Source organism: Ambystoma mexicanum, chromosome 7q (assembly GCF_040938575.1).
Source record: "Ambystoma mexicanum isolate Mex_15411 chromosome 7q, UKY_AmexF1_1, whole genome shotgun sequence".
In the NCBI taxonomy this organism is placed as follows: Eukaryota; Metazoa; Chordata; class Amphibia; order Caudata; family Ambystomatidae; genus Ambystoma; species Ambystoma mexicanum.
Genome location: NC_090941.1, coordinates 36,977,720 through 37,002,844, shown reverse-complemented (window position 1 = coordinate 37,002,844; position 25,125 = coordinate 36,977,720). Strand labels below are relative to the sequence as shown.

The following is a 25,125-nucleotide window of genomic DNA, read 5'->3' as shown; positions in this document are numbered from 1 at the left end:
AATATGATCTGTTTCTTTCTGATGGTGAAGCAATCTCTATTTTGCTGTATTATACCAATTAGTTTTTTTCAATAATCACATTCGTTATATCTTTACTGTCAAAAAAACTTTGGTTGGAGTTGATGTTGTATGCACCATGTTGTGATGAAAGCAGAAGACCTAATTGTTGACAGCACATGTAAAGATAACTTATTACTAGACTGCGACTACAGCAAATTACCTGCATCAGCGTTATTATATTGCTTGTGTGGGCCCACACCATCTGGACTGCTTCTCTTGCATAACGTACACTAGAAATACCCAATGTATAGCCTCACAATGATCTACAGCAGTTGCTTTGTTCTGTTAATCTTAAAGTCACTCGAGTGGAATTATAGCAACTAGTCTGTTTTTTATGCCTTTCTTCAAACACTTATGATTTCTTATTTTTTCGATTTGTAAATCTACAGATTGGTGGTGGTTTTTCACTCTTGTTGCTGTCCAGTTTTTCTGCTGCTCTGAGTCTCTTGTATTTTTCCTTATTTTTCCTTGTGTTTGACTTTAGGTATTTTATGATTTTGTCCTTCTCTTTTTCATTATGTGACGAATCTGTGTATGTGGTCCCTTTTCCCCTAAGAGGAGACCCTTTCCATGGGGCCATGGTGGTGCGTCAACAGTACTATAGTCCTCCAGGGGGTGGTACTCCGGGGGAGGATCACATAGGAGATGAAGCCCTGTTGGGGATTGGGAAGACCATCCCTTGAGAACTTGGTATACCACTGCTTTGTCAGACCCTCCCTTGACAAACTCTGCTTCCCTCTATTCCACCAGTGCCAATGTCTGCTATTGCAGCATTAACCAACCTAATATGTTAGACCAGACTAGTGGCCCTGAAAATACAATACCAATCGCCTTCCATATAGTTCCTATACAATTCCTGTGAAGATGATGATGACCAGGAGTATGCAGATCACTCTAGAGAACCAAAGTGAACAGTGCAGTTTCTCACATCATTTGATTGGTCAAGGAAATACAAACCAGCAGAGGGAAACCAACATAGAGAGATCCATCCTCCGACGAGGAAGCCCGGGAGCACTGACCGGCAAACGGGGTACCGCAGCAGGAGACATTGTGCACAGAGGCGAATGGAAGCGCAAAGATAGCCCAAGGAAAAGGAGCTTTAGAATGGATTTTGTCTTCCCACGCGCGTGCACCGACCATTTGTTTCAGTTCCATTTTTCCACGAAAGCTAATGCTTCGGATTATCGGCAAACTATGGTTCCTTTACTAAGAAACATTTTTGTTTTGTGAAAATGGCATCATCGTCGGCATCCTCAACTCTGAGATCGGGGTCAAAAAATGTGGGGCGAAAATGTCCCTTACAGATACCCATCAGGTGTGCCGATGGTCCCTCGGATCCACTCATTCAACTTTGGAGTGTGGGATCCTGCATATCAATGACAATGAAGGCCCTGAACGAGCATAAAAGGAAGCTATCTGCAGGTAAGTCCCATAAATTCCCTTCGACAACTCTGTCGAAAAGGCAATGCTCCGGCGAGTCGAGATTTGACTCTCCTCGTCGGAAGAAAGCTAAAAAGTCCCGATCATTCAGTGACTCCCAACACTCGTCACCTTCCTCGCAGCATTCGAAGAAAAGGCACCACAGATTGTCATCTTCATTGTCGAGTTGCTCCCCGGAACGGGTCTCATGCCTGAACAAATAAGCCTCACCGGCTGAGTGGGAGAAGATCAGACTAAAGATGCTCAAAGTATTCGAGAAAGCGGCCTAGACCCCCTCTCAGAAAGATGAGAGCCTTGCCAGTGTTGACAAACACGACAAAAAGAAGGCAAGGGACAAAACCTGTGCACCCTTTGGCCCAGGTGTTCAGGAGAAAACTCCTTGAGAACCCTCAGAGGTTCCCTCGAGTAGAGAAAAGACTCCTTCGAAGTCAAAATCAACACCATTGGCGCCGAAAGTCTCTGCGACAATGCCTAAAAAACCCTAGACGCCACAGCCGTAGAATCCCTTGATGTCATCGACGACTTCGACACCATTGTCGACGCAAGTCCTAAAATCCTTGAAGGATGTCAAGAAAACATTCACTCCACTGCCAAGGAACGATTTTTTCAAGTCCCTTTCCTCAATTTATGAGGATGATGAACCATCTTCAGATGAAACGCGTCCATTTGGATTGCAGTATGGGACACAAAATGTTCCATAGGCCTTAATGTCAGAGGACTCCGGAATAAGAGACCTACATGACACCCTGCAATTGGGTTGCGCACTTCCACAGAAATAGAGTTTGGCAGAACAGATCTCTCAGACCCTGCTGATGGATCTTACAGACAACTGATGTCTAGAGTCAAATAATAACTGGGAAGGAGTAGGCCTACACCGCAATTTGATCAGGACGACCTGACTGATATTTTAGACAAGGGGCCCGTATTCTACCATTCCATGTAGCTCTGCAAAAGAGAGTTAATGTCAACTGAGAGACGCCAGAGTTAATTCCAGCTGTGAACAAAAAACTGACAAGCAAGTACTGTGTGTCAAGTAGTGACCCGTACTATCTATCAAAACATCCAACTCCTGAAAGCTTGGTAGTTCAAGAGGGAGAGGACTGTCGAATCAAAGAAGTCAGAAACGATTCCCCATGGTGGACAGGGAAGAGGTGCTAAGACCGCCGAAGCAGGAGCTCCTTTACCATCAGCCACTGCATCAGCTGCCTCAAAAACTCTCTGAGGCCTTGGCCCACAAGACCCCGGTGGGAGGCAGTCTCTCACAGCATCTGAAAGAATGGCGGGGTATTACTTCAGATGAATGGGCATTGGAAACAGTGGGCCACGGTTACTGCCTTCATTTTCTGAAAAGGCCTCGGGATAATCTAACGGGGAACTACTCTTTCAGAGTTCCAGATCCGCTTCTTATGCAGGATATCTAGACCCTGCTAGAGAAAGCTGCTATAGAGCCGGTACCTGTAGCAGAGAGGAACAAGGGTTGGTACTCCCCTTACTTCCTAATTCCAAGATCCGTTCAACTACTGCGCATGAAGGATGTCCCCCCTAACATTGTAGGACACAGCTTATTTCATCTTCCTACTACAGACCTCCAAACCCTGTTAAAATGGACACCGCCTTTTGGCTTTGTTCCTGGCTGCCTGAAATGCCTGTCTGACATGGACCCGACAGCATGAAGCTGCCTGATTGGCCTTCTTATTCAACAAATGCCGAGACCCAGCGGAGCCGTTAGGTGAAGTCGGGTCCGGTATTAAAGGCCTGTGTTTAAGGCCCCTCTCTTCTCCCTTTCTACCCTTGGCTACCTATCAACCAAACCGGTATCACCTCGCATCTGCTCACACTAAAGGTAAGAGTGGCTGTAACCTCGTTCCTGATGCTTGTGAAATCTGCTTAGATCGCATGCTATGCATAGGCCGACATCTGGTGGAAGTTGCGGAGTATTAGTTGTTTTTGAAACACGAAAATGGACATCGAATAGGGCGTGCCAGCAATACTATCCCTATTGTGACGTCCCCTGTACCCATGATCCCTCACGCGTGTAGGTCCCTCAGATAGTTTTTTTCCACCATCGTGAGTGGTCGCATAAAAGTGGAATGCAATTTCGGCTTACGCCATTAAGATAGTATATCTTTCTGTCCTTTACCGACGCCGTGCCTCGATGCGGTCAAGACTTCTGGAAGACTACGAGATGGACCGTTGGACGGACATTTCAGCAGCGACACCCGGCCTTGGAAGGCCCATTCAACCTCGGCTTAACAGTAGATAGAGAGTGGGGGGTGGTCATAACACCATGTATTTTCCAACCCCTTCCCTGGTTTGCCCAGCTGCCTTCCCCCAATAGGGAGCGCACTCTGTTTAAATTCTGCCCCTCTTGTAATAAAAAATACATGTGGGTCGATAAGCACAGGGTGTGCAACCTTTGCTTACATAGAGACCACGACGAGGCTCATTGTCGGGCCTGTAAGCTGCTCCGACCCAAGACCCTCAAGGACAGGCGGACAAAACGTTGGGCCCATCATGCCATGCAGGCCGAGGCCGCCATGGATGAATGGGCACCCAGCGACGGCAGCAACACCGTTCTTTTGGACGGCAAGGGTGACGGGGAACCTCGCCGTTCCCCAGTGCCAGCCTCCGACCTTGATAGATAGGCCGGCGGTCCTGTTATGGGGAAGACACCCGGCGGCAAGCACACCACACTCCCACACACTAAACACACTCCCCATGTCGATGCGTCTGGAATCGCATGCCGAGAGTCGACGGCGAAGGGCAAATCTTCGGATTCCTAGTCCTCTGAGCACCCCGAGCGGCCGTCTCATGATAAGCCCGTAAAGACAAAGGACGCCAGACTCAAAACTCCCTCGCCGGGCCTGGCGTCATCGAGAGACGCCACCGAGGCCGTTCACGTAGTCGAAATTCGAACTACATCCGGGGGAAAGGGTAAAAAGTCAGGAATTTCCCGTTTTATTGAAAAACAGACCCCCAGGTCCCCTACTTCGACCCCTAGCTCTAACAAATCCTCTTCCAAGAGCAGGGATTATAAAGACAAGTCCATTTCCTCTCATAAAGACAGGGACACAGGGGACAGAAGGGACAAGCCTAGGGAACAGTCTACTACCCCAGAACCTGATAGTATCCCTGTTCAAAACATTACAGAAGAGCCTGACCAGCCTGATCCTATCAATCTGGATGGAGAAGAGGTAGATAGTGGGCTCCCTACTCCCTCTACCCCTGCACCTGCCCCTACCTACCCAGGAATTATCCCCAGTTCAGCTACATGGACTGCACAAGAGATAGATAGGGTTATGGGACGCAGGGCATGCCTTGGGAATTTTTTCGAAGAGCACCCACGTGCTCTGTCAAGTCTGGCGAACACTCCGCCTACTGCCCGGGCGTCTAGGTCTAGGAGACCACATGTGCCCTCTCGGTCTAAATTTGTCTGCTCTACCACCAAAGAAAAGGTCTCTCCCCACAGAGGAACTGTATGATATACCACCCTACAAAACGCCTCGCCTCGGATCTGTACGACCCTGATGCGGGAGAAGATGAATATATAGACAAGGACAACCTCTTTGATGATGTTGAGGGTTACGACGTGGGTTGAGAGACTGATCAAGACGACACTGAGTCAGTAGTCTTTGCAATGGACTCTCCAGTCTCGCGAGACCCTCCCCTACCCAACTCCCCAATGGACAACCAGCCCCTTTTCAATGACATAGTACTAAGGGCTGCTGAACATTTTGGGATTGAAACTCAGGAAATCCAACAGGAGAAGGATTTCGCTGAAAATATCTTGGGTGATGAGACCGGCTACCCAGTTTATCCCACTACTCAAGTCAGTCCAAAGAAGGATTGAGCCCTCTTTAGAGATGCCGAATCAGACCAGGGCGGTAAACCTAAGAATTGAAAAACTCTTTCGCCCAGCGCCTTCCGAGCCTTTGTACATACGTGGCCAGCTTCGACCAGACTCTCTGGTAACAACCACTACACGGAAGAGATCAGGTACCCCTTTGGCCTCATCCGAAGCTCCTCCGGATAAAGAGAGCAAAAATCTGTATACACTGGGAAGGAAGATAGCATCTTCTGCAGCGTACCAGGCACGAATAGCTAACAACTCCACCTTAGTAGCTAGCTACAACTGCACAAAGTGGGATGAGCAGAGGCGTTGCTGCTGGGGGCTAAGGGGGCTATAGCCCCTGATCTTTTGGTTGTAGCCCCGGATAGAATTTCAGGAGCTACAACCAAAAGGCTAGCTAGCCCCCAGTCCCGACAGTTCCGACATCAGCGTAGCCCCGGGTCTTTTCCAGACCTAGCAACACCCTTGGGGATGAGGTTACGACCTTTGCTGAGTCAGCACCAGAGCCACTTTAGGCTAAACTCTCCATTCTGGCAGCCGAAGGCAGAGCAACAGCCGGAGTCCTCCTAAAGTCGTACAACATTGATGCAGCGGATAACGCTGTATGCATTATCGCTGAAGCCACCATCCTGAAACACCACGCCTGGCATAGGCAGTCCGGGTTGAAACTAGAAACACAAGCCACCTTATTCAACATGCCCTTTGAGGCGCATGTGTTGTTTGGTAAGGTGGTTGATGGCGCTCTAAATTCCGCCAAGTACGAATACGAGACACTCAAATCCCTTGGCCAACTGACCAACAACCCAACCAAAGGGGTGGCAATAATTTTCAGTGTTTTCGTGGCCAAAATCCTCAAAGAGGCTCCGGATACAGTCAAAGCCAAGGTTCCTCGTGGAACACTAATCAACAGACGTCCCAGGGTTATTCCAGGGGTCAGCGCAGGGGCCGCGCAAGAGGGAGAGGTTCCCCCACCAGAGGTGGAGGAACACTCTCCAAACAATGACGCCCCGCTACGGGTCCCCTCCCATCCTTCCCCAGTCGGGGGACGTATATCTAATTTCACCCATGCATGGGAGGGGATAACATCAGACAAGTGGGTGTTGTCAAGGGTAACAGGAGGTTATTGTATAGAACTACAAGGAAGACCATCAAACCTCCCCCTGCGACAGGAAAGACCATCACAGGAAGAACAACTCATCCTGGTGGAGGAATTCAAGGCCCTTTCCTCAAGGACGCCATAGAGATCATGCCATACAAAGAGGTAAACAAGGGCATTTATTCAACGTACTTCCTTGTTCCAAAGAAAGATCTGACCATGCGCCCAGTACTAGACCTGGACCCTGCAAACAAGTTTGTCAAGCCACAAATATTTTGCATGACAACGCTATAAGAATTAATCCCTTTGATAAAGCGGGGGGGATTACATGGCAACATTGGACATGAAAGATGCTCATTTTCAAATTTCAATGTTCCCAGCGCTCAGAAGATTCTTGTGATTCAAAGTAGCAGACCAGCATTACCAGTTCAAAGTGCTGCACTTCAGTATAGCCACGGCTCCAAGGGTATTCACCAAGGTACTGGCAGCGCACCTGCGCAGGGAGTCAATCCCAGTGTACCCTTACCTGGACGACTGGCTGATCATGGGAGAAACCTTCCAACTATGCAAGCTAAAAACGCAAAGAACAATAAACCTTTTTTTCAAATTGGGCTTCTCAATAAATGAGGAAAAAGTCAAGTCTTATACCAGACAGATCGAAACAGTTCCTAGGAGCTGTATTAGATACAAATACAGGCTTAACCTTCCCATCCATGGAAAGAGTACAAAACATGCTTCGGCAAATACCCCAGTATCAAGCCGGTCTTCGGATAAACGTACGCCAAGCAATGCGTCTGCTAGGTTTGATGGCATTGTGCATTTACCTGGTCCCCCATGCGCGCCTGCGACCAATGCAGGAATGGTTGGCGAAACAATGGTCTCAGGGAAGTGGTCAGTGGGACGATCTAGTGATTGTTTCGCCTACACTAGTTCAGAACTTACGCTGGTGGTCAAGGGAACATCTGCTCAAAGAGAAGCCCTTCCACGAACTGGAAGCACAATCGGTCGTCACAACAGACGCGTCACTTTCCGGGTGGAGGGCCCCCTACCTTCACCACACAGCACACGGCCTGTGGTCACAAGTGACTGCACAGAAACGCATCAATCTACTGGAATTATTGGCATTTTTTAAGGCACTACAAGCTTTCGAAAACCACCTAACAAACCAGTCAGTACAAGTGCTGACAGACATCACCGCTGCAATGTTCTATATCAACAAGCAGGGAGGCACACACTCTCCAAATCTGTCCAAACTGGCTCAGAAATTATGGAAGTAGGCACTCAGACAAGGGATGTCCCTGTCCTCCCAACATGTTCCAGGAGTACTCCACACTCTAGCGAACTCTCTTAGCAGAGATCCTCTGCCAGAAGAACACGAGTGACAATTACACACGGATGTGGTAGACCACATCTTCTCTCTTTGGGGCTACCCGTCTCTAGACTTGTTTGCTACAATAGAAAACAAGGTATGCCCAGACGTCCCGTCCAGGTTCCCCCAACCAGACACCAAGGGGAACTCCCTATGGATGAGCTGGTCAGGGAAATTTGCTTATGCTTTTCCCCCCCGACTTCATTAATCAGCAGAATAGTGAACAAGCTACACAAGGATCAGATGACACTCATCCTAGTTGCTCCTATGTGGGCGAGACAACCGTGGTATCCACATCTGTGCAAGCTGGCGATATGCGATCCCATTAAGCTCCCGTACCAGGTCAACCTATTGACTCAGCACAGGGGAACAACGATACACCCACAACCTCACACTTTGAACCTAGCAGCATGGCTCCTGAAGTCATGGAGTTCGGTCACCTTAATCCTTCACAACGGTGTACAGAGATCCTGAAAGAAGCACGGAAACCAAATACCAGACACTGTTATTTCCACGTCATTTGGTGCCAATCTAAACAGATCAACTCATAGAATGTACTCAATCACACATTCTAACCTATATGCTCCACTTGTTGGATTCAGGGTTGGTCTTTAATTCTTTAAAAGTCCACCGAGCAGCTTTATCAGCCTATACCACCTCTCAAAGTAAAGTCTCATGATGGAAAGTGCCAGTCATTAAATCATTCATGGAGGGATTAACAAGACTACACCCCCAATCTCTAATCCCCGCCTGGTTGGGACCTAAATGTGGTACTAGCAAAACTCATGGGACCTCCCTTCGAGCATTTGCATCAGGCTACCCTTAAACACATTACCTACAAGACTGCCTTCTTAGTGGCTATTACCTCCACAAGAAGAGTCGGCGAACTCCAAGCCTTGTCAGTGCAGGACCCTTTCTTTATCATCCATAAAGACAAGTTGGTTTTACGGACTCGCCCTAGGTTCTCCCCTAAATTCGTTTCCAAGTTCCATGTAAACCAGTCAATTGAGCTTCCGGCTTTCTTTTAGAAACCAACTAGCTCAGGTGGAGTCAAACTCCACACATTAGATGTAAGGAGGACGGTTCTCTACTATGTAGACAAGACCAAACTGCTTAGGAAGACTGATCAACTGTTCGTCTCCATGGCTGCAGGCAGACCAGGAGATCATGTTTCCAAGAGGGCCGTCTCTAAATGGATGGTCAAATGTATACAATGATGCTATTCACTATCAGACAAGACATTGCCTTTTACACCAAGAGCCCTCTCCACACGGGGTATTGGGGCTACCCTAGCCTTTATTGTTCTGGCCAGCTGCTTTGAATGGTGTTCTGGGTTGTTTGACCAAAGTGTCATTATTTGTGGCAGAATTTACCATAGTCCATTTCGCCGCAAATTGATTTTCACTTCAGCCAAACAACCCAAAATGTACCTTTCACCACCACCCCCACCCCTACTTAACTGCTTGGTCGCTGCCGCTTCCCCTGCAACCCTGCTTTGTCAGATCTGTCCCTCTAACACGGGTCATCTCCGACTCTGCAGGGTCCCTTTTTTGTTATTTTCTTTATTTTTCTGTCCCCGCCTCCAATCTTGAGGAAGTGGGGAACACCCCTGCAACCCCTTAACCCAAAAATACTGAACTTGGGGAGCGGGTGATACCCCCGCAACACATGTTCGGTATTTATAAAAATCGATCGAATAGTACTGGACGAAACAGGTCAAATTGTACCATTCGATCGATTTTTTGTCATCAAAATGGGTAGTATCTTGAATAGAATTGCTCTCCCGACAGTGTTCTGCAAGCTCCCAGCACCTTTCACAGGGACAGGCCCTTCAGGGGCCTGCCACTGTAAAATGCGACCCAAAAAATGCATTTTTATCCTGTTTGAGGAACAGAAATGCAAGCGACAAAGCAGCGGTTCATACCTTAAAAGAAATGCATGATAGGGTCAGGAAAGACCCTGCCATGCAGTAGCACCCCCACATTCCGTACGCGTAGGGTTGCCTACAATTTCTGCACTTTTAAAAGTGCATCTTGCTTGCAAATGAGTGATGCGATTTTAAATATGCAGAAACGCCACTTTATTTGATCAAGGAGGTGAAAAAAGCCATCTGAATGGGCGCGCATATAAAATGGCCCATTCATGTGTCCCTTGTGGATTGGGCTGCTCTTTTTTTGGGCGCAAGCAAGGAGTTGTGTTGGCGCATTTCATTTCTTGCGTAAAAGAAAAAGTTGAGAACCTGGCACCCTGAGTAATTTTTTTTTAAACAGTAATTTTTGCAGATTACTTTTAAAAATGTTTTTTTTTTTTTTAAAAGATGCGTTTTTTGCACAAAACAGCCGTTTTCGCTGCATTTTGCCGGATCGCAAAATTGCTATAAGCTGCAGGGTCTGACAAGAGAGGAGGCGTAGGGTCACTGCCACCTTGCAGAGACGCAATGCAGCTCTGGTTCTGGGCCATTTAAGAAGGAATCTCTCTTATCAGCAGTTCACCTAAAGGAGAACACAGCGGCGGACGCTCTGAGCAGGCAGAGCAGAGTCTCCCACGAGTGGGAACTAGTTCAGGAAGTCCTTCAAGAAATGTTCGCCCTTTATGGGAACCCCTCAAGTGCGTCTCTTCACGACCAGTGCCAACAGGAAGTGCGAACTGTACTGCCCCAGGGAATTCCCCCCAAGAGGAGCTTTAGGGGATGTGTTCATAGTGGATTGGGAGTTTCAACTCCTGTACGCATTTCCTCCAATCACCGTAATTCCTCATGTGATCCTAATTGCTCCGGATTGGGCCAGGAGGACGTGGTATCCAGACCTTCTGGACATGTCCATCTGGCCTCCAATACGTCTGCCACAAAAAGAGGACCTTATCCCGCGAGAGGAGGTTCGAGTTCGCCATCCAGAGGTCAAGAAACTCGACCTTCACGCATGGTTTCTGAGAGGTTGAAATATAAAGATTGGGACATCCCAGACGACATAATGGAGATTTCGCTTTCAGCCGGAAGGCCAGCAACAAAGTCCTTGTTCGGCTGCCATTGGAACACGTTCTGCAGCTGATGCAGGGATAGGGATGTGGACCCTTTTACATGCAGTACACCGATGGTGTTATCGTTCTTGTTACGCCTGGCTAATCTGGGGTTTCCGGTTGTAACCATTCAAGGGTATCTGGCAGCGCTGGCTATTTTTAAACGTGTAACGCTCACCTGGCTCCCACGGAGGCGCTGGTCTGGTCTGGGTTGCTGTGACCTCTTCTAAGGTGATGCGCAGGGTTCGGAAGACGGTCTGGACCGGGCCCCCAAATCTGGCTTGTCTGGCTCGCAGAAGTATCCTTCTGTAGGCGAAAATAGGGGATTAACTGTCTGCGGGGTAATGCAATCGGCCTCCCACTTTCCCCTCTCACCCTCCTCGAAACCCTTCTGTGATTCCCCGTAGTGTCTCACCTTAGGGTCTGGAAGGACGAGCTCTCCATCCTGCTTCTGATGCAGGGGCGCGTTGGTATCCAGTTACTTCACTGGATTTTCAGATTGGTGAGAACCAAACTTGCTTGGCTTCCAGGTAAGTTTTTTGATAAGAGGTTCCCCTTGTGTCCATGCATTAATGTACTAATGCTAGTGTCTTTTTCCCCATAGGGGCCGGGGTACGGAATGCCGGGGAACAGGCACCGACCCGAGATGAGAGGTGAAATCCTTGTAGAAATCAGGTAAGTCTTTAATGAGCGTTTTTTGGTAATGTCTTTTTATTCGTTCATTAACGCTGATTTCCTTTTTCCCCTTAGGGGCCGGGGTCCGGAAATGCCAGGATGCGGCGCGGACCCGAAATTAAGAGGGAATGAATCAACAGGTAAGTCTTAACATGGAGATTTAGCTTTCCTTATTCCCTTCTCTCTCTCACCTTTTGTTCTTGCCTTTTTTTCCCTAGGTGCTGGGGCGTGACTGCGAATCCGGATGGTCGCTGCTGAATATGGAGGCGCCCTGTAAAGGTGAGTGGAAAGCGGCGCTGCAGCGATCGTCGCAATGAGCTTTTAAATAAGTCTTCCTTTTCAGGATTGTCGGCGAGATGTCTCCGGGATGCGGATTTAGCAGTTAGGACTTTTCCTTCTTCTGTTCTCTTCTTCTCTTCCTTTGCAGGTGATCCAGGATGCTGGCAGGCGTGGCAGAAGTCAGGATGCAGGAACAGACACGGTGAGCGTCCAGCTGCTAGATGCAGAACAACGCGAAGCACGTGTGGCTGTTCGGGTGGGGTTTAAATAGCCTTGGAAGAAGTTCCAGGTATGTATCCTTCCCCGACCACGCCCGGATGGTAAATTAGTCCCACAGGTAAAGTAGTTCCCTTCAGGCCTCAAGGAGGCCGGGATCCTGCAGCATGGTCTGCATCAGGTAAGTGCACCCAAGCACTCCCATAATGAGCCTGGCGCCTGTGGCGCCAGGACTGATGTCTTTTATGAGCCTAGCGCCATAGGCGCCAGGATACTGTCCAAAGGGCCCCTACATGGGGTTGCTGGGTCTTTCCTTGGGGACTGGATGTCCGCTTTCGGGGACGCAGGGCTTGAACCGGCTCCCCGGGAGCGGGCATCATGACAGCACTCCCCCCCAAGGCCCCTCCCAAGGTTGTTCCCTCCGGGGGTTTTGGTTTGTCTGGGAAGAGTCAGTGGAATTTCCTGACTAATCGAGGTGCATGCACATGGTCGCTGGGTTCCCACGACCTCTCCTGAGGTCCGTACCTCTTCCAATCAATTAGGTAGAACAGTTTTGACCTAAAGATTTTTGAGTCTAAATTGTTCTTCACTTCGAATTCGGGCTCCCCATCTATTAGAATAGGTTCTGGAGGTTTGAGTAGTCGGGTTCCAGGTACCACTGGTTTTAGAAGTGACACATGAAAAACAGGGTGAATTCGCATACTAGCTGGTAAAACAAGTTTAACAGCCACTGGGTTAATTATTGCCGTAATAGAATAAGGTCCCAGATATTTCGGGTTAAAAGTTCGAGGCCCTTTGAGTGGTAAATGTCTGGTAGCTAACCACACTTGATCCCCAATCTGATACTGAGGTGCTTCACTCCGATGTAGATCAGCATTCTCCTTGTATTTTCTCTTGGCTTGTTGTAAATGCGTAGTTACCTCTTTGAAGGCTTGGGTAATTGTAGAATGCAGATGTTCTACTGCAGGCATTCCGAGGTTCTGAGGTGAGTCAAGGTTTGAGGTTCGAGGGTGATGCCCAAACAAAGTATAAAAAGGACTGTGGCCAGTTCCAGAGTGTACCAAATTATTATATGCGTATTCAGCTATCCAAAGAATGTCTTTCCAGTTGCTTTCAGATTGCTGCAACATACACCGTAAGGACTGCTGAAGGGTCTGATTTGTCCTCTCGGTCTGACCATCGGTCTGAGGGTGGTGACTGGTCGATAATCTTACGTCGATCTGCGCCATTTTACAACATTTGCGCCAGAAGTGGGAAATGAATTGGCTTCCCCGGTCAGAGATTAGTACAGATGGGAATCCATGTAGCCGAACAATATTTTCGAGGAATTCTTTGGCTAGGACAGAAGCTGAAGGTAAACCTTTCAAAGGAATAAAGTGGGCCATTTTGGAAAACAAATCCACAATTACCAGAATAGTACTGTACCCCGAACAAGGAGGCAGGTCCGTAATAAAATCCATTGATAGGGTGTGCCAGGGTGCTGGCGGTATGTCTAGAGGTTGAAGGAGACCGGCTGGTCTTTTCTTTTGACTTTTATTTTGGGCGCAAACACCACAGGACATCACAAAAGATTTAACATCTTTTCGCCAAGAGGGCGACCAAAATTTTCGTTTCACCTTTTCCTCTGTCTTGGCAATACCGGGGTGTCCCTCTATTAATGTATCATGATAACCGGAAATAACTTGTTCGTGTAATTCCTTATGTGGCAGGAATAAGCGTCCTCGGAAATAAGGTAAACCATTATCTATGGTAAAGTCTGATCCCTTTTGTATCCAATCCTGTAAAGTTGTAGGGTCCAGGAGTTGTTTCACTCTGGCTTGAATGTCTTCTAGCGTCTGTAACAAAGTCATGCCTAGAATCCTCTGTTCGGGAATTATTGGTACTGGTTCTGAGTTTGTATCAGATTCTCCCATTCCAATTCGGGATAAAGCGTCTGCTTTGCCATTCTTGCAGCCAGGTCGATAGGTAATCGCGAAATCAAATTCAGCGAAAAACAAAGCCCATTGGAGCTGCCGTGATGACTGAGCCTTGGCGGTTTTCAAATACTGTAAATTCCGGTGATGAGTGATCACTGTGATGGTATGTCGAGCGCCAAGCAGATAATGCCGCCAGGCTTTAAAAGCGGACTTAATGGCTAACAGTTCTTTGTCAGTGATTGCATAATTAACCTCGGGTGCCGAAAATTTTCTGGACCAAAATGCTACGGGATGCAGTTGGTTGGTTTCAGGATCTCTTTGGGACAGGACAGCTCCCATTGCTAGGCTGGATGCGTCAGTCTCGACGACATAAGGGAGATCTGGATGCGGGTGTTTCAATATAGGTGCGGAGGTAAACTTAGCTTTTAAATCCTGAAAGGCCTGCTCGGCTTCTTCAGACCATTCAAAACGTTTATTTTTCCTCAAGAGTGCAGTAATGGGTTGTACCACGCGTGAAAATTCCGGGATAAACCTGCGATAGAAATTGGCAAAGCCGAGCATACTTTGAACCCCTTTTACAGAGCTAGGTGATGGCCATTTGAGGATGGCATCCACTTTTCTTGAGTCCATTCGGACTCCTTTGGGTGTCAGGATGAAACCTAGAAACTCGACTTCTGTGGTATGGAAAACACATTTCTCCAATTTAGCAAATAGTTTGTGTTGGCGTAGTTTTTCAAGTACTGCTCTGACGTGTTTTCTGTGATCAGATTCCGAAGAGGAGTACACCAGAATGTCATCGATATATACGACAACACAAACATCGATGAGTTCCCGAAGGACATCATTCATGAAGTATTGGCAGGCAGCCGGCGCGTTACACAATCCGAAAGGCATCACCTGGTACTCGAATAATCTGTATTTAGTATGGAAGGCAGTTTTCCATTCGTCGCCTTCTTTAACTCGTACCAGATGATAAGCCCCCCGGAGATCTAACTTGGTGTATATGCAAGTGTCCTTCACCTGGTCAAGGAGTTCAGGGATCAGAGGCAGAGGATAACGGTTTTTAACCGTTATCTGATTCAATGCGCGGTAATCGATACAAGTTCTAAGGTCGCCTTCTTTTTTGGGCACGAAGAACAAAGCCGAGGATGCCGGGGACTTTGACGGGCGAATAAAACCATTAGCTAGGTATTGATCCAAATATTGTCTCAAATGCAGGTTCTCAGGTTCGGTAAGGGCATAAATCCTGCTACAAGGGGGTTGTGTACCGGGCACCAGATCGATTTGGCAATCGTACGATCTGTGAGGAGGTAACGTGTTGGCCTGTTCCTTTTGGAAGACGTCCTGAAAGTCTTGGTATTCCGGAGGTAGTTGCATGGAGGCAGAGGTTACAGATGCTAGATTAATCTTCAGGTTTTTTGGGTAGCAGGATTGTGTACAATCCGGGAAGGTTATTCTCTTAGCTCGCCAATCAATTCGAGGGTTATGTGTCTCTAACCAAGGGATTCCAAGAATAACCTGAAACTGTGGAGCCTTGATTACATCAAACACAACACCCTCCCAATGGCCGTCGGGACCAATAAGAGTCACCTCAGTAGTGGAATGTGTTACCGGTCCAGAGGCAATTTCAGTTCCATCGACTGTGGTGATGACATCTTTGCTGGTTTTAGGACGGAGAGGGAGGTTAATCCTAGAGACCAATTCACGATCCACATAGTTTCCAATAGCCCCACTATCGATGTATGCCTTTATTGCATGTAACCGCTTAGGCTGTTCTGGATCTACGAGAACCATTGGCACAATGAAATGCGAGGTCTGAGAGTTAGTTTTCAAGCTCGCCAAGCGGACCCCTACGCTTGTCGGGCAGAGTAGTTTCCCGAAACAGAGTCTTCATGGTTTTTATCAGCGGCTCCTGCCGCCTTTCGGGGCGGTTTTGCCGGGCAATCTCGTAGAAAGTGTCCAGAATTCCCACAATAAAGACATAATTTTAACTGCCGCCTCCTTTCACGTTCCTTTTGAGTTAAGGGTCCTTTAACCCCTCCAATTTGCATAGGCTTAGAGACATCAACTCCCTTGGGATTAGCATGGGTCTTGACCAACACCCGGGTCTCAAACCTGGACCGATCTGCTTTTCTGTTTTGAAGTCTGTGATCCAATTGGACCACTAAGTCTATATACTCTGTGCATTCTTGGGGCGGATTTACAACTTGGGCCAAGACATCTTTAAGTTCTCCGCGTAGGCCTCGATAAAACAACGTGACTCTTTTATCCTCTGCCCATCCCGTTTCCACAATTAGTCTATTAAAGGTTGCAATATAGGATAGGAGGTCCTGATTGCCCTGTCGCAGGGATAGAAGTTCGTCATCCAGAGCCTGCCCCTGAGAGTGTCGAGCAAATAACCTTTCCATGCTTGCTTGAAACCCTTGAAAATCACAGAGAATCGGGTCTTCTTGAGTAACCAGTGGAACTGACCAATCGGCAGCGCAGCCGCTGAGATATGACAATACAAAGGCTACCTTGGTCTGATCATTAGGGAAGGCCCCAGGTCTGCAAAGGAAGTGCAAACGACACTGATTCATGAATACGGCAAATCGTTTGGGGTCCCCAGCAAAGCGTTCGGGTGGGGCCAGCGGCATGTTTCCGGGTAGATTAATCTGCACAGGGTTACTGGAAACCACAGGAGCGGGTTTTCTCCGGAACCGGGTAGAGGAGTTTGCCCAGCTTGACCTTGCAGAAGCTGTCTGGCCAGGTCATCCGTTCTTTCCTTTGATATTATTAATTCCCTCCTGAGGGCATTAGTCTCTTGACGAGCGGCATGTACTTCGGCCCGTAATTCCCCCAGTAATTGGGCCAACTGATCAGTCTCAGAAGTTTCCATAGCGCCTGGGTGGGAATTTGTAGGATGGCTTTGCGTTCTGTAACGCTCACCTGGCTCCCACGGAGGCGCTGGTATAGTCTGGGTTGCTGTGACCTCTTCTAAGGTGATGCGCAGGGTTCGGAAGACGGTCTGGACCGGGCCCCCAAATCTGGCTTGTCTGGCTCGCAGAAGTATCCTTCTGTAGGCGAAAATAGGGGATTAACTGTCTGCGGGGTAATGCAATCGGCCTCCCACTTTCCCCTCTCACCCTCCTCGAAACCCTTCTGATTCCCCGTAGCGTCTCACCTTAGGGTCTGGAAGGACGAGCTCTCCATCCTGCTTCTGATGCAGGGGCGCGTTGGTATCCAGTTACTTCACTGGATTTTCGGATTGGTGAGAACCAAACTTGCTTGGCTTCCAGGTAAGTTTTTTGATAAGAGGTTCCCCTTGTGTCCATGCATTAATGTACTAATGCTAGTGTCTTTTTCCCCATAGGGGCCGGGGTATGGAATGCCGGGGAACAGGCACCGACCCGAGATGAGAGGTGAAATCCTTGTAGAAATCAGGTAAGTCTTTAATGAGCGTTTTTTGGTAATGTCTTTTTATTCGTTCATTAACGCTGATTTCCTTTTTCCCCTTAGGGGCCGGGGTCTGGAAATGCCAGGATGCGGCGCGGACCCGAAATTAAGAGGGAATGAATCAACAGGTAAGTCTTAACATGGAGATTTAGCTTTCCTTATTCCCTTCTCTCTCTCACCTTTTGTTCTTGCCTTTTTTTCCCTAGGTGCTGGGGCGTGACTGCGAATCCGGATGGTCGCTGCTGAACATGGAGGCGCCCTGTAAAGGTGAGTGGAAAGCGGCGCTGCAGCGATCGTCGCAATGAGCTTTTAAATAAGTCTTCCTTTTCAGGATTGTTGGCGAGATGTCTCTGGGATGCGGATTTAGCAGGTAAGGACTTTTCCTTCTTCTGTTCTCTTCTTCTCTTCCTTTGCAGGTGATCCAGGATGCTGGCAGGCGTGGCAGAAGTCAGGATGCAGGAGCAGACACGGTGAGTGTCCAGCTGCTAGATGCAGAACAACGCGAAGCACGTGTGGCTGTTCGGGTGGGGTTTAAATAGCCTTGGAAGAAGTTCCAGGTATGTATCCTTCCTCCAATCAGGTATGTATCCTTCCCCGACCACGCCCGGATGGTAAATTAGTCCCACAGGTAAAGTAGTTCCCTTCAGGCCTCAAGGAGGCCGGGATCCTGCAGCATGGTCTGCATCAGGTAAGTGCACCCAAGCACTCCCATAATGAGCCTGGCGCCTATGGCGCCAGGACTGATGTCTTTTATGAGCCTGGCGCCATAGGCGCCAGGATACTGTCTAAAGGGCCCCTACATGGGGTTGCTCGGTCTTTCCTTGGGGACTGGATGTCCGCTTTCGGGGACGCAGGGCTTGAACAGGCTCCCCGGGAGCGGGCATCATGACAAAACGCTCCTCTGAAGAGGTATCTTTCTTCACAATTTTACTGGTTATACAATTCTTGAAAGGATTGACACATGTCTTTCCTCCGGTCCCTTTTCAAGTCCCGGTTTGGGATCTTGTTAAGGTACGTGTCTCGGGGGTGCTGCGTACCTGTTGGCTTGGTTGATGGTCTTGGATTGGCTGCCAGACTGTCTGCTGATACTCCGATGGATTGTAACGCGGGAAAGTGGCCCGGCTCCAACCCGGGATGGGGACCGGGTCGAAGTTGAACCCGCTCCCAACGTCAAGCGGTGCTAACCCCTGATTTACGTGACGTCAGGACAGTGCAAGCACTGGCTGGGCTAGCAATCTACAGTTCCAGAAGATGAAGGAGGTGAAGACTCTGGATAAATATCCCAGTGCAGATCTTGTGGATAGCCGGTGTGAGGAACTGCAGGTCCGGAGACTCTTTGATAACCAGGCTGACAGGCAAGGAAGGTGGCACAGGAAGGAAGGACCCAGATAACCAGGCTGGCAGGCGAGGAGGGAGGCACTTGGGTAACAGGCTGAGGCACTGGGAAGGGAATACTACCAATGAGCAATGTAGTAGAAAGGGGAGGTAAGGAACCAAGTGAACCAACCCAAGGTAGCTGAAGGGGGAGAGCCCTACCCAGAGAGGAGGACAAGGAAGGAAGGGGCAGCCTCCAAGGAGCAGGAACCACCCCAAGAACGGGTCCCCAGGGAACAAGGCAGGAACTAGCACAGAAGCAGGAATCGGGTAAGCAGAATTCTGGAGCGAAGACACGGTCAAGGCACTAACCGCGTTCAGATGCGACTAGAGCAAGACTGCTGCCTCCTTTTTATAGGACTACCAGCACCTGGGAGGCTTGAAACGCAAGCCGGGCCGTTCCCAGGCGCTGGCGTCCTGAGGACGAGGCTTGAAGCACAAGCTTCACTGGTCCCGAGTGTCCGACGCACCGCGCATGCGCGGAGCGAAGAACACGGTCCCCTGCGCACGCGCGGGGGAAATGAGCCGCGAAACCCGGAAGCAAACCGGTGAGTGGGAGCCCCAAGTGTGGAAGCGCGGATAAACCCACCAAGAGAAGACAGGCCAGGTGGGGACAGACAACCCCGGTCTCCGGGTAAGTGGCGTGACACTATGACCCCTCCCAGAAAGACCCAGGGACACAAGCCGGGTACCCCTTCCAATCAACCAGGAATTGAAGGACACCTCGACGTACACGAGAGTCACATATCCCCTGTACCTCAAACTCCGGAACCCCTCGTACCTGAACAGAAGCCGGACGGGGGCAAGAACGTCCGAATCTGTCAACTACAAAAGGCTTCAGGAGGGAAACATGAAAGACCATGTGAATTCGCCAGGTAGGAGGGAGCTGTAGACGGTAAACTACTGCAGACAAACATTTCAGGATCCTAAAGGGACCAAAATAGCAGGGAGCCAGTTTGACAGGAAGATTTCGTACAGGTAAGTTTCTGGAGGAAAACCAGACCTGGTCTCCCACCTGGAAATCGGGTTCTGGGGTCTGAGCTTTGTCTGCCTGCCTCTTCATGCGCTCCTGTGTCGCCGCCAGGACCTTACGTGCTAACTCATGTTGCTTCTGGATGGTGGTAACCAACTGATCTGCAGACGGAACTGCTCTGGGTAACACAGGACGAAAAGGTATCATCTTGGGATGTTGAGCTGACGAACAAAAAAACGGGCTGAGCCTGATGGAGGCGGTGTTATAAGAAGCTTCTGCTAGATCCAGATGTCTTATCCAGGTGGATTGAGTAGCGTTTGTGTAACATCTCAGATAGTCCTCCAAGGTTTGATTCGCCCTTTCGGTTTGGCCGTTGGTGTGCGGATGATAGCCCAAACTTAGGGCTCTGTGAATGCCTAGATGATTACAAAATTGACTCCAAAAGGAAGACAGGAACTGTGATCCCCGATCAGAAGTGATCTTTTCTAACAGTCCATGAAGCCGGCATACATTGTGCAAAAAGGCTGAAGCCATCTGGGTTGCGGTAGGAATCTTGTGGAAATGCGCAGTCTTAGTAAAACAATCCACTACGACCATTATACAAGTATGTCCTTCCGAAGGTGGTAAATCGACAATGAAATCAGTGGCGATGGTGTGCCATGGATAAGGAGGTATTTCAGTAGGTCGCAGCAACCCCAAGGGCCTTCTCCTGGGTACCTTGGTCTGGGCGCAGACGGGACAGCTCTCTACGTATGATTTTATGTCTCTTGCCCAACCAGGCCACCAAAACTGTCTGGACACCAGTTCCTGAGTGGCTTTGACACCCCGATGACCACTGATCATGGAGTCATGAAATCCATGGAGGATATTAGCGCAGAGTGCTCCCTTAGGAATGTACACCTTGTTTTGAAAGAAGAGGAAACCATTGCGTTTCGGTGACAAATGCTCGTTTGAGGAGGTTTGAGCGTTCTGGATCTGACGAGGTCTCTTTCAGAATGGTCTAGAGATGTGGAGTCAATGTAGCCAAAAAATGCTTGGGTGAGATCAACGGCCTTTCAGTCTTAGTCTCTTCCTCCTCTTTATTCAAAGAGCGGGACAAAGCGTCAGCTTTTAGATTGTATGTTATGTGAAAGTCATAGTGAGAAAAGAAGGCCCATCTGGCATTGCGAGTGGTTCGGCACTGTAAGGGACCGCAGGTACTGTAGGTTACGGTGGTCGGTGCGAACCTCTACGGAAAAACGTCCTCCAAGTAGATGATGCCTCCATTCCTCAAATGCAGTCTTTATGGCTAACAACGCTTTCAATAACCGCATAGTTCTTTTCGCTAGAAGAAAGCTTGCGGGAAAAGTAGGTTACTGGATGTTCAACGGATGACTCAGGGTCCTTTTGCAAGAGGACGGCTCCAATGGCATAATCTGAATCGTCGGCCTCGACGATATAGGGCAACTCATTGCGTGGGTGACATAGTATTGGAGCTGTACTGAATGCGGTCTTCAAAGCTCCAAAAGCCAAAGAGGCCTGTGAGTCCCAAACAAATGACACCTTGTTACTGGTCAATCTTGTGAGAGGAGCCACAACATGAGAAAAGCTGGGAATAAAGCGCCTATAGAAATTTGTGAAACCCAGAAATCGCTGAAGAGATTTCATATCGTGAGGTTGTTTCCAATTACGGATTGCTTGTACCTTTCCGGAGTCCATCTGAATACCAGAGCTGCTGATCATGTAACCTAGAAATTCCATGTTTTCCTGATGGAGAGACATTTTTTCGGCCTTGGCGAATAACTGATTTTGGGATAGTCGACGAAGTACTTCACGAACATGCTTGATATGTTCCTAGAGGGTACTGGAAAAGATCAGTATGTCATCCAAGTAGACCCAGACCGAGATGCCAATCAAATCACCAAAAATCCTATCCATCAGGCGTTGGAAGACGGCTGGAGCGTTGCATAAGCCAAACGGCATTACTCTGTATTCATAGTGCCCAAAAGGTGTTTTGAAAGCCGTTTTCCATTCATCACCCTGCTTGATTCTGACCAGATGGTAGGCTCCACGAAGATCAAGCTTGGTAAAAATGCGGGCTGCATGGAGGGTTTCCAGGATACTTCGAATAAAAGGCAATGGATCCGATCCTTCAGAGTGATTTTGTTTAGTTGCTGATAATCAATACAAGGATGTAAAGATCCTTCTTTCTTCTTAACGAAAAACAATGGGAATCCTTCAGGAGACTTGGAAGGTGCAATATACCCTTTCGTGAGACAATCATCCAGATATTCCCGTAATACTTGCTTTTCGGTCTGCGTCAAGGCGTATACCTTCCCATGTCGAATCACAGCTCCAGAGACCAAATCTATTGCACAGTCAAAAGAACGGTGTGGTGGCAAAAGTATCGTCCCAGGTTCAGAAAAGATGTGTAGATAATCTGTATAATCTTGCGGAATTTGGGACACTGAACATAGGACTGATCGATTGCTGCTGGATTCGAGAAAGGTTGAGACACTGGAACCACTCACTGAGTCAGACATTCCACAATGCTTCTGACAAAATGGAGACGCAAACGTCAGGGTACGATTTTCACAGTTAATAGATGGGTTATGACACAAAAGCCAAGGCAAACCCAAAACCACCTGATATGTTGGAGATTAAATCACGTAAAAAACAATTTGTTCCTTATGTTCCGCAACCTGAAGATTCACTCCCATTGAGTGCAAACAAATGGGGGCCGAGGATAAAGATGTCCCATTGATGACCTCCACAGGTATTACAGTACTTCTGGAAACCAATGGTACTGCATTTGCAACAGCAAATCCTTCATCAATATAGTTTCCTGAGGCCCCGCAATCCAACAGAGCTGGAACAACCAGTGATTTTCCCTGCCAGCTTAATATAATCTTCAGTCTCATCAGAACAGCTGGTTGCATGGGATAATGTATTGAACAGGAAATGGAAGGATCTGGAAGTTGAGTAGGACCTGTCGTTGCCCTTCCAATACATGACAGGTCCTCTAGTTTCCCGCCTTTTTTAGGAGGTCTTAAAGGAATGGTTCGGTCAAAAAATGTTATTGTCCCTACGGGTCGTCCATGTGTTTTTAAGCCTAAGTCGCACGATTTTAGAAAAATTTGCTATGGACCTTACCCGAGTTTTCGTCCATTAAACGCACGCGAAAACAGGCACCAGGGAGCTGCCATTTTGTGATAATCCTATCACTTGCCCCATTGCCCTGGCTGACCTGCTTTTGCGGCACTAAATCATATCCCCCGCCCCTGAGCGTGACATTATCAAAACATTCATATTACCCGCCTCTCTCCGTGACGCTACTGTGCTGCGTAGGCAAACGTGCCCAGTCATCTTCTACCCGACTTCACCCAGAAACCAACACAGATCAACTCACAACACAGCACGCCACAATTCGGAATATGAAACTGTACTTTAAAATCAAACCGCAACACAGTACATTTGGTAAAGTACATTTATTTGACATTAAATGATTATAGAATATTCATCAATTGGCATATTAAATTGGAATGTGATTTTTTTTTTTCTTTTCTCTCTATCCGCAAATGCTGTTCCGTTTTATCGTGAGTCACGCGCTGTTCCTTTATGGTACACAGGGCGTTGGTTTTCGTTAAAAGAAGCACTTTTTTTGCACGGTGAACCGCAAGGCTGTTCCATCAACTAGGCACTAGGCCAGCGTAAAGGTTGATATGTTGCTTATAGCCGCTAATACCGTGTAAGGGCATATGCACCCTTGGCGATCGTCCCTTAAGATCGTCAAAGTGGTGCAGTTGTTTACGAGAAGCTGCAGCTGGCGGTTGAAAAAAATCATCTGCCGGGGTCTGAAACTGGTGGCAGTAGCAGTAGGGTAGGGTATACCTGTTTTGAAAACATAAAAATTATAAATAGTCTCACCAGCCGATCTTTATTACTATTATTCACTTTATTTATTACGGCCGATCAGAAACTATTTGCTTGCAAGGATAGTGCAATGGAGAATGTTGGGCTCTAAAATCAATGCGAAAACTAACGAAATAAATCGAGGTTAACACACAATGAGAAACGACTGTTTGTCTACATGCGTGTGGAATTTGGACCTGCATGCCCATGTGCCCGGTACAAAGATGATCCTACAAACGTTTTACTTGCTCTTCGTTCATTCATTCATCCATTCATTAATTCTTCATTCCGGTATAATAGCGTCTAAAGAGTTACTTACATTATATTTGCAATTTCCATTGTGTCTCTGCATAATGCAGTCCGTAAATCCCACTGTGCTTGTGACAACGATTTTTCGTATACTGAACTAACATGAAACTCGGTCTAGTTTCCGAATTTTCTGCCTTATCGTCTCTTACGTTATTGCCCACCTCCTTCAAATGAAGTCCTTTCGGCATGGTCCCTGTCTCTCAAGGTCAAAAAACAATAGAACCTTATACTGCCAGTGCGAGTTGTGGGCCTCTTCAGGCCGCGAGCTGAAAATCAAAGCCACTGACCTTCACTCGAAATGAGCATACATTCTTACTTTGCAACATCCCGTAGTCAAGCCATCTGTGAGAACTTGAATTTTCGAATCCATCTATGTACTGGGCCTCAATGTGCAAATGCGAACTGGCTTCTCTCCCATCTGCAACATCTCACTTGGCGCGTTCTAAGGCCCCCAATTTTGTCCTCGTTGTCCGCGAGCTTTGTAGCAGTAGAGAACCATAACTATGGGGATATTGACTTTTTGGGGGAAGGTCAGGGAAAGTATAAAGTACCCGAGGAGTTGAGTTGAAAGTGAGATTTGTTTGTTTGTTTTATTATTTGCAATACGCAAGCCTCCCCTTGGTTAACAGTGCGAAACATTTACATGAGATTGCGAAATTTAGTTACATCAACAAAAATGTATACATACACAAATTGACAAGATCAGCGATATGAGGTGAATAGAGAGAGAAGTCAAAGATGACACCCAGGTTGTTTGCCACCCAGGATGGTGAAGGGAGGGGTTACGGTTTGCATACTTTGTATGTACACTGTACAATAACATTTTTTTACAAAAAGACAATCAGATTATAATGATTTAAACCGGGATTTTGTACTTCTCAACGAGTTCTTCTTTGGGTGGACAAAGCACAGTGGCAATGTTTGGTGGCAATGCATCAGTGCTCTGCACAGAAACGCTCAAAATTCCATATCTGTGCTTCTCGAGTAGAGCAACAATAAGGCCTTTAACAAGTCGAACTCCATTTCCTCATAGACTTGTTTGATCACCCATTGCTTACTTGTTTTTACAAAGGCCGTAGTGTAGCGAAGCATCCCTACATTACCTGTAGTTCTAGATTGTTCACGGCATACATTCTTGTTATGGGCCAAGACCGCAAGTAGAGTCCTATATTTCATGCCCTGCATGCTGAAATGCAAGCGCTTTGGCCTGTACTTTAGGCACATATT

The 25,125-nt window shown here is 47.9% G+C and overlaps 1 protein-coding gene across 2 annotated transcripts in view; it reads left to right on the top strand.

Annotated features, from left to right (window-relative positions):
* The window catches only part of SMS (spermine synthase), a 707,978-nt gene that overhangs the window by 424,017 nt on the left and 258,836 nt on the right, over positions 1-25,125 (top strand). The gene's annotated exons all lie outside the window — the stretch shown is intronic.